Source organism: Myotis myotis, unplaced genomic scaffold, assembly GCF_014108235.1.
Source record: "Myotis myotis isolate mMyoMyo1 unplaced genomic scaffold, mMyoMyo1.p scaffold_m19_p_3, whole genome shotgun sequence".
In the NCBI taxonomy this organism is placed as follows: Eukaryota; Metazoa; Chordata; class Mammalia; order Chiroptera; family Vespertilionidae; genus Myotis; species Myotis myotis.
In genome coordinates this window covers 209,245,061-209,252,539 of record NW_023416335.1, presented here as the reverse complement: position 1 = coordinate 209,252,539, position 7,479 = coordinate 209,245,061, and the positions used below count along the sequence as shown (strand labels likewise).

Below are 7,479 nucleotides of genomic sequence, written 5' to 3'. Positions count from 1 at the left end.
CGCTCTATCCACTGAGCCAAAGTGGGTCTTTCTTACAATCTAGCTCAGGGGTCCTCAAACTACGGCCCGCGGGCCACATGCAAATACAAATATTGTATTTGTTCCCGTTTTGTTTTTTCACTTCAAAATAAGGTATGTGCATGTGCATAGGAATTTGTTCATAGTTTTTTTTTTAAACTGTAGTCCAGCCCTCCAACGGTCTGAGGGACAGTGAACTGACCCCCTGTTTAAAAAGTTTGAGGACCCCTGATTAGCTCTTCGGTGTTTTTTTCTCTCTCCTTCAACTCAGCAACATGAGTGTGGATTCGGCTTATGCCCACAGCCTGCCCTGCTCCGCATCATCCCATTGTAGGGAGCCTTCACCAGTGCCTGAGACCGCTGAGCCTGGAGAACACTGCATGCTGGCGAATGTCATCTGCTGAGCCTGGAGAACACTGCATGCTGGCGAATGTCATCTGCTGAGACGCTCCACACGGAGGCGGCAGTCTCTTCTCTTCCTTCCTCCATGGACCTGCTTGTTCAGAACAGCCCTGCTTCTCCCACCAGTCCCAGCGCAGCACTACCCACCTCTGCAGAGAACAGGACAGGAAGGAGGAGAAAGCCCAGGTCAAGAAACAGAAGATCGGGACTGTCTGCTCACAGCCGCAGCTCTGTGTGCTCCGTGAGAGATTCCAGAGACAGGAATAGCTCGGCCTCCAGCAGAGGCAAGAGCGTTCCAACATCCCGGACCTTAGCTGCAAACAGAGTAAGACCTGGTTCCAGAACCGGAGAACGAAATGTAGGCGGTGGCAGAAATACAACCGGCCAAAGGAGAGCCACCGTGTGACCCTGTGAGCTCGGCAACTACGGGCTACCCGGGCCTCTCCTCCTGCCACCGGGGATGCCTGGCGAACGCTTCTGGAAACCTTTCCGTGTGGAGCAGCCATTCCTGGACCAGCCCGCCTTGGAACGACCCTGCCTGGAATGGTCAGACCTGGTGTCCCCAGGCCCGGGATAAGCAGCTTTGGAACAGCCAGTTCTGGTTATGGAGAGGAATCCCTGCGGCCCCAGATCCAGCTCCAGCGAAGTCCTGTCCGTGATTTGGAGGCCTCCTTGGAAATTGCTGGGGAAACCTGTGAAGCAATACTGCAAGCCCCTACGTATTGTGGTGCCCAGCAAACCACGGATTTATCCCCAGCTTACTCCATGGACCCAAAGCCTGAGTCCACAAACATATAGCCATGCACACAGTGTGATGACCTAGATGTAATACTCGATCGAGTATTTGGATAACTCCAGATCGAGAATCTTAACCTCAAAAATAGAAAGTAAAACTACAAACGTGTGTGATCAAGGATTATTCCTATTTTCTGGGGTTGGGAGGCTTGTTAAAAACCTCAGTTCAGGTGAATGGTTAAGCTACCACATGCTTCACTGATCTCCTCTGCCCCTTTTGCTGTTTTACTACAACCCTTAAGTTATTACTCAAGTCATTTGCTGTGTCATGACAATAATCCCCGTTTGGCTGGTTGGTTTATAAGTTTACATACAAATAAATAAAACATCTATTTAAAAATAATATAAATAAAAACAAAGGAGGCAGATAACTAGAGGGGAGGGTTTCACCAAGTGTCTGAATTCTCACCGAGAAGAGCTGCAAGTTGGTTTGTCATCTGAAAGCCCCCAGTCCAGTGGTTCTCAACCTGTGGGTCGCGACCCCTTTGGCGGTCGAACGACCCTTTCACAGGGGTCGCCTAAGACCATCCTGCATATCAGATATTTACACGACGATTCGTAACAGTAGCAACATTACAGTTATGAAGTAGCAACGAAAATAATGTTATGGTTGGGTCACAGCATGAGGACCTGTGTTTAAAGGGTCAGAAGGTTGAGAACCACTGCCCTAGTCACTTAAGTGGGCACTTTCAGTGGATGAGAAACGGCAGATTTCTGGGAGGGATGGTGACACATTGGGCACCACGGGTGTGAACAGTCCTTTCAAGAAACCTGGAGGCAAAGGGTGATTGATGAGCTGCAGGAGCAAGTCTTGCGAGGGAAGGTGTTTTCATGAGGAAGAGGCTCTGGCTCTGTGTTGAGGAGAGAACCGGGAGTGCCCAGCATTGAGGCTGAGGAACAGCAATACTGAAAACGTCTGTCATTTTGGCGGCTCAGCCTCCAAATACTCTTCCAATTCGGGGAATTATCTTAAACCCACAGCTCCCCGCACAGAAACGGAAACGGATCAGACATTCCCGGCTTCCACCCCCTGGGCACCCAACGTGGGCGTATGACCCAGACCGGGGCGTCCGGGCTCCCAAGTAGGTGACTTGTCCTGGAGCGGCTGTGCCAGCGACCATTTCTGTGATTCGGCCGTGGCTGCCCTTTGCCCTCTTGGTTCAGGCCTGTTTTCCTTTTTTAATATATTTTTTATTGATTTCAGAGAGGAAGGGAGAGGGAAAGAGAGATAGAAACATCAATGATGAGAGAGAATCATTGATCGGCTGCCTCCTGCACATCCCCCACTGGGGACCGAGCCCACAACCCGGGCATGTGCCCTGACCGGGAATCAAACCGTGACCTCCTGGTTCATGGGTCGACGCTCAGCCACTGAGCCACGCCTGCCGGGCAGGGCTGCTTTCTAAGCTGCCTCTCTAGCCTTCCTGCCATTCTGTGAGCCATTCCACGATCTACCAAGAAATCCCTTTCCTGCGCAAGCCAGCTGGTTGGTTTCCTACACTTGCCGCCAGGAACATGACTGGTCCAAGCAGCTTTCCCAGTTCTCAGGAATATTGAAGGGAGTGAACTGAATCTTCCTCAATCTCATGCTTTTTTCCTGAAAATTTTTCTGGAAGCTTTGATGCCTGCTACCGCTTGCTTCAACTGGAATTTCATAAAAGGTGATATTTGATCTGGCACATGAGGTACGGGCTGACTTACCGCGGGGTTAGGACTAACCCCAATCTTGTGCTCTGCCGTCCAGGAACCCAGGACCCTGAAAGCCTGAGACCCCTTCCCATCGCGAGATAACCCGCCCGATGGGAAGATTCCCAGGACTCTCAGTCCTTGGAGCTTTTGTTTTCTGTGCGAGAGATAAAATGGTGGAGTGGAAAGAGACTGAGATTCACGCAGGAGGCTGTGTACAAGCCCAAGCTTGCCCTGAGCTAACTGTGTGCCCCTAGGCAAGTCTCTAGAATGCTCTGAGCTCCAATCTCCTCATTTGTAAGGGAGATAACTGTCTGCTGGCGAGCAATCTGGATGCGTCACACGGCCCCTACTGAAGTCAGGCAGAATGGGTTTTCATGCAAAAGTTATGCTTTGTTCCTCAGACCTCAGAAATGTGGGCTGAGGAGGATCCGGACCTGGGGCAAGGCAGCCTGCTTTGGGGGTAGCGCTCCCCGAGCCCCAGGGGCCGGGCTGGTGTGATAGCCCTGCCCAGTCCAGGCGGTGACTCAGCAGGACAGGCCAAATGCAAGGCTTCCACAGAGAGAGACCCAGGGACAGGGATGAAAGCTCCGAGTAGAAGTCGGAGCCCTGAGCGGGCGGAGCCGCCAGGAGGCGTCAGGGCAGAGAGGCAGTTGGTGGTGCTGGTGGCAGAGGCTGCTGGTACCTGCCTCGTATCCCTCAGGTCCTTTTCAGCCCACCTGCAGGGACAGGAGATGGCTGCCTGTGTGCGGACCGCGCTTTCACCTCCAGTGCCCTCACGGCTCTGCTTCTCAGCCCGAGGGCTTTGTCGGGAGCTGTGGGAACTGGCTCAGCCCCTTGTGCAGGGTGACCCAGAAGGGCCAGGGGTTTCAAAGCTCCAGGCCGTGGGAGTTGGTGGATGTGCTCTGCGTGGCCCCTCAGCTGGCCCCCCGAGGGACTGAGCCCCATGAGGTAACCCACTCGCTGGCTTTCCTCACTTCCTGCCTCACTTTCCCTCTCCCTCGCTGTGCTTCCTGGAATCTCTTCCAAAATAAACTACCAAGTTCCCGCCTCAGGATCTTTGGGGGCATCTGAGTTTAGGCAGCAGCACTAGAGGAGAGAAGCAGAAATGGAAAACCTACCACAGCGCTGAGAAGCTGTGGACACGTGCTCAGGGACAGCAGAGGAGGGCCAGCTGCCTCCTGAGTGACAGTCCGGTCGCCAAGGCCCATTGTGCCGACGGGGAGCATTTCCCATTAGTGAACTTTGCAGTGATCTCTGCTCCTTTCAACCTGAAAGCACCCACCAGACACCTCCTAAGGATGCCAGCTGTTTAAGCACCTACTATTGTGTCAGGCTCTGTGCCAGGCATTCTCTCATTCTCATGACAATGGAGCTTGCAAAGGAGATAATATTCTCTTCTAACAACCAAAACAGTGAGGTGCTGGCTTGAAGATAGACATGTAGGCCCATGGATTAGAATAGAGAGCCCAGAAGGAAATCTTCAGATATAAAGTCAATTGATTTGGGAGGGAAAGAACAGTCTTTTCCCAAATGGTGTTGGGAAAACTGGATAGCCACATGCACAAGAACGCGGTTGTGCCTTCACCTCATACCACATACGAAATTCAACTCAAAATAGATCTAAGAGCTAAAATTATACAACGCTTAGAATAAAACATAAGAGCAAATAGTTACGATGTTGGATTTGGCCATGGTTTCTTACATATGATACCAAAAGCACAGGCAACAAAAGAAGAAATAAATACACTGGACTTAATCAAAATGTAAAACTTTTGTGTATCAAGGGACATTATCAAGTGATTGAAAAGAGCCCGGCTGGTGTGGCTCAGAGGTTGAGCGGTCAGGGCACATGCCCGGGTTGCTTGTGTGCTTGATCCCCAGTGGGGACCGTGCAGAAGGCAGCCAACGTTTCTCTGTCATCCATGTTTCTATCTCTCTATCCCTCTCTCTAAAAATCAATAAAAATATATTTTTTAAAAAAGGCCCTGATAGGTTTGGCTCAGTGGAATGAGCGTCGGCCTGCGGACTGAAGGGTCCCGGGTTCGATTCCGGTCAAGGGCATGTACCTTGGTTGCAGGCGCATCCCCAGTGGGGGGTGTGCAGGAGGCAGCTAATCGATGTTTCTCTCTCACCCATGTTTCTGACTCTCTGTCCCTCTCCCTTCCTCTCTGTAAAAAAATCAATAAAATATATATTGTTTTTTAAAAAGAGAGAGTGAAAAGACAACCCACAGAATGGGAACAAATTTTGTGAATCATTTATCTGGTAAGGATTTAATATCCAGTTTATATAAAAAAACTCCTACAAATCATCACCAAACAACCAACCAACCAACCAAACCAATTAAAAAATGGTCCAAGAACTTAAGGCATTTTACTAAAGAAGATATAAAAACAACCAATAAGCACATGCAAAGATGCTCAACATCATTAGTCATTCAGGAAATGTACATGAAAACTATAGTCAGATACCACTTCAGACCTCTAGGATGGTTATTTTTATTAAAATGGAAAATAATAAGTGTTGGCAAGGATGTTACAATGGATTGAACTGTGTCTCCTCCCCACTCCCAAATTCATGTTGAAGCCCTAGCTCAGTGATGGCGAACCTTTTGAGCTCGGTGTGTCAGCATCTTGAAAAACCCTAACTTAACTCTGGTGCCGTGTCACATATAGAAATTTTTTGATATTTGCAACCATAGTAAAACAAAGACTTATATTTTTGATATTTATTTTATATATTTAAATACCATTTAACAAAGAAAAATCAACCAAGAAAATGAGTTCAAGTGTCACCTCTGACACACGTGTCACAGGTTTGCCATCACTGCCCTAGCTCCTAACGCAGTGGTTCTCAACCTTCTGGCCCTTTAAATACAGTTCCTCGTGTTGTGACCCAACCATAAAATTATTTTCGTTGTTACTTCATCACTGTCATGTTGCTGCTGTTATGAATCGTCATGTAAATATCTGATATGCAGGATGGTCTTAGGCGACCCCTGTGAAAGGGTTGTTCGACCTCCAAAGGGGTTGCGACCCACAGGTTGAGAGCCGCTGTTAATGTGATGTCTTTATAAGAAGAGAAAGAGGTGCCCCCAGTGGTCCCGGGTCTGTCTCTTGCTTCAACAGTGTTTGGACGGAACAGACCCAGGGACGCCCCTTCTCCCAGCCTCCGGCCACCCTCCTGCGTCTTATCCAGGCACCACCTTCAGAACCACCTCCGGACGAGTTTTTCCTACCTTAACTCCTCATTGCCCAACAACCATGAGCTCCCAAATCTGTCAGCATTATCCCACCGAGGTGGAGGCTGGCCCCCGGCCTCTGCGGCCTCCACACCTACCTCTCTCTGGGCTCTGTTTCCACAGGGACGGTGTGGCTCTCCAGGGCGGGGCCACTTCTTCCTCGAGTTGGTGGAGAAGAAGCCGAGGGCTCTGAGAGAGTCTCTTAAAGATGCAAAACCAGTGCGGTGGCCGCATTCTCTTCCAGGACGTGCAGGAGCTCCCCACGGTGAGTGGGCAAAACTCAGGGCAGCCGCCCTGGCCTTGGAGAGGAACTTGAACCAGGCCCTTGTGGCACCGCAGGCCTGGGTCCTACCCGCAGGCCCTCCTCTCTGCGACTTCCTGGAGAACCACTTCCGGGGTGAGGAGGTGAAACTCATCAAGAAGATGGGCGACACCTGACTCACCTCCGCAGGCTGCGGGCCCCAGGCTGGGCTGGGCGAGTATCTATTCCAAAGGCTCAGCCTCAAGCACGACTAGGAGCCTTTGGAGCCCAGAGGCCTTTGAGCGGTCCCTCTGCATCCTCTGGCTTTTACCTGAGCCTCTCCCTGAAACTACTAGCCATTCTTTAACTACCCTGAAGCCTTCTCCCATGCATTGGACCAGTGGAAACAAGAAAGCTATTTGGAAGGAGGAGAAGGAGAAGGAGGAGAAGGAGAAGGAGAAGGAGAAGGAGAAGGAGGAGAAGGAGAAGGAGAAGGAGAAGGAGAAGGAGGAGAAGGAGAAGGAGGAGAAGGAGAGGAAGACAAGAAGAAGAGGAAGAAGAAGAAGAAGAAGAAGAAGAAGAAGAAGAAGAAGAAGAAGAAGAAGAAGAAGAAGAAGGGCAAGAGCTCTCTCTTTCTCTTTTTATTTTTTATTTTTTTTCTCTCTCTTTTTTATAATATATTTTTATTGATTTCAGAAAGGAAGGGTTAAGGAGAAAAAGATAGAAATATCAATGAGGAAAGAGAATCATTGACCAGCTGCCTCCTGCACGCCTTACACTGGGGATCAAGCCCGCAACCCAGGCATATGCCCTGACCTGGAATCGAACCATGACCTCCTGGTTCATAGCTCCATGCTCAACCACTGAGCCATGGTGGTCGGGCTTTCTCTCTCTCTTTCTGTCCCTGAGCACTCATACCAATACCAAGGAAAGGCCATGTGAGGGCATAGCCAAAATACTTCCTCTATAAGCCAGAAAGAAAGCTCTCACCAGAAACCAAATTTGCCAACACCTTGATCTTGGACTTCTCAGCCTCCAGAATTGTGAGAAATAATACATTTCTGTTTAAGCCACAGAATGTAAAAATAGTGCA

General features: G+C 49.8%; 1 pseudogene; it reads left to right on the top strand.

The window, feature by feature from the left end:
• Window positions 1-294: 294 nt before the first annotated feature.
• Window positions 295-1,314, top strand: LOC118652049 (annotated as a pseudogene).
• The last annotated feature ends 6,165 nt before the right edge of the window (window positions 1,315-7,479 follow it).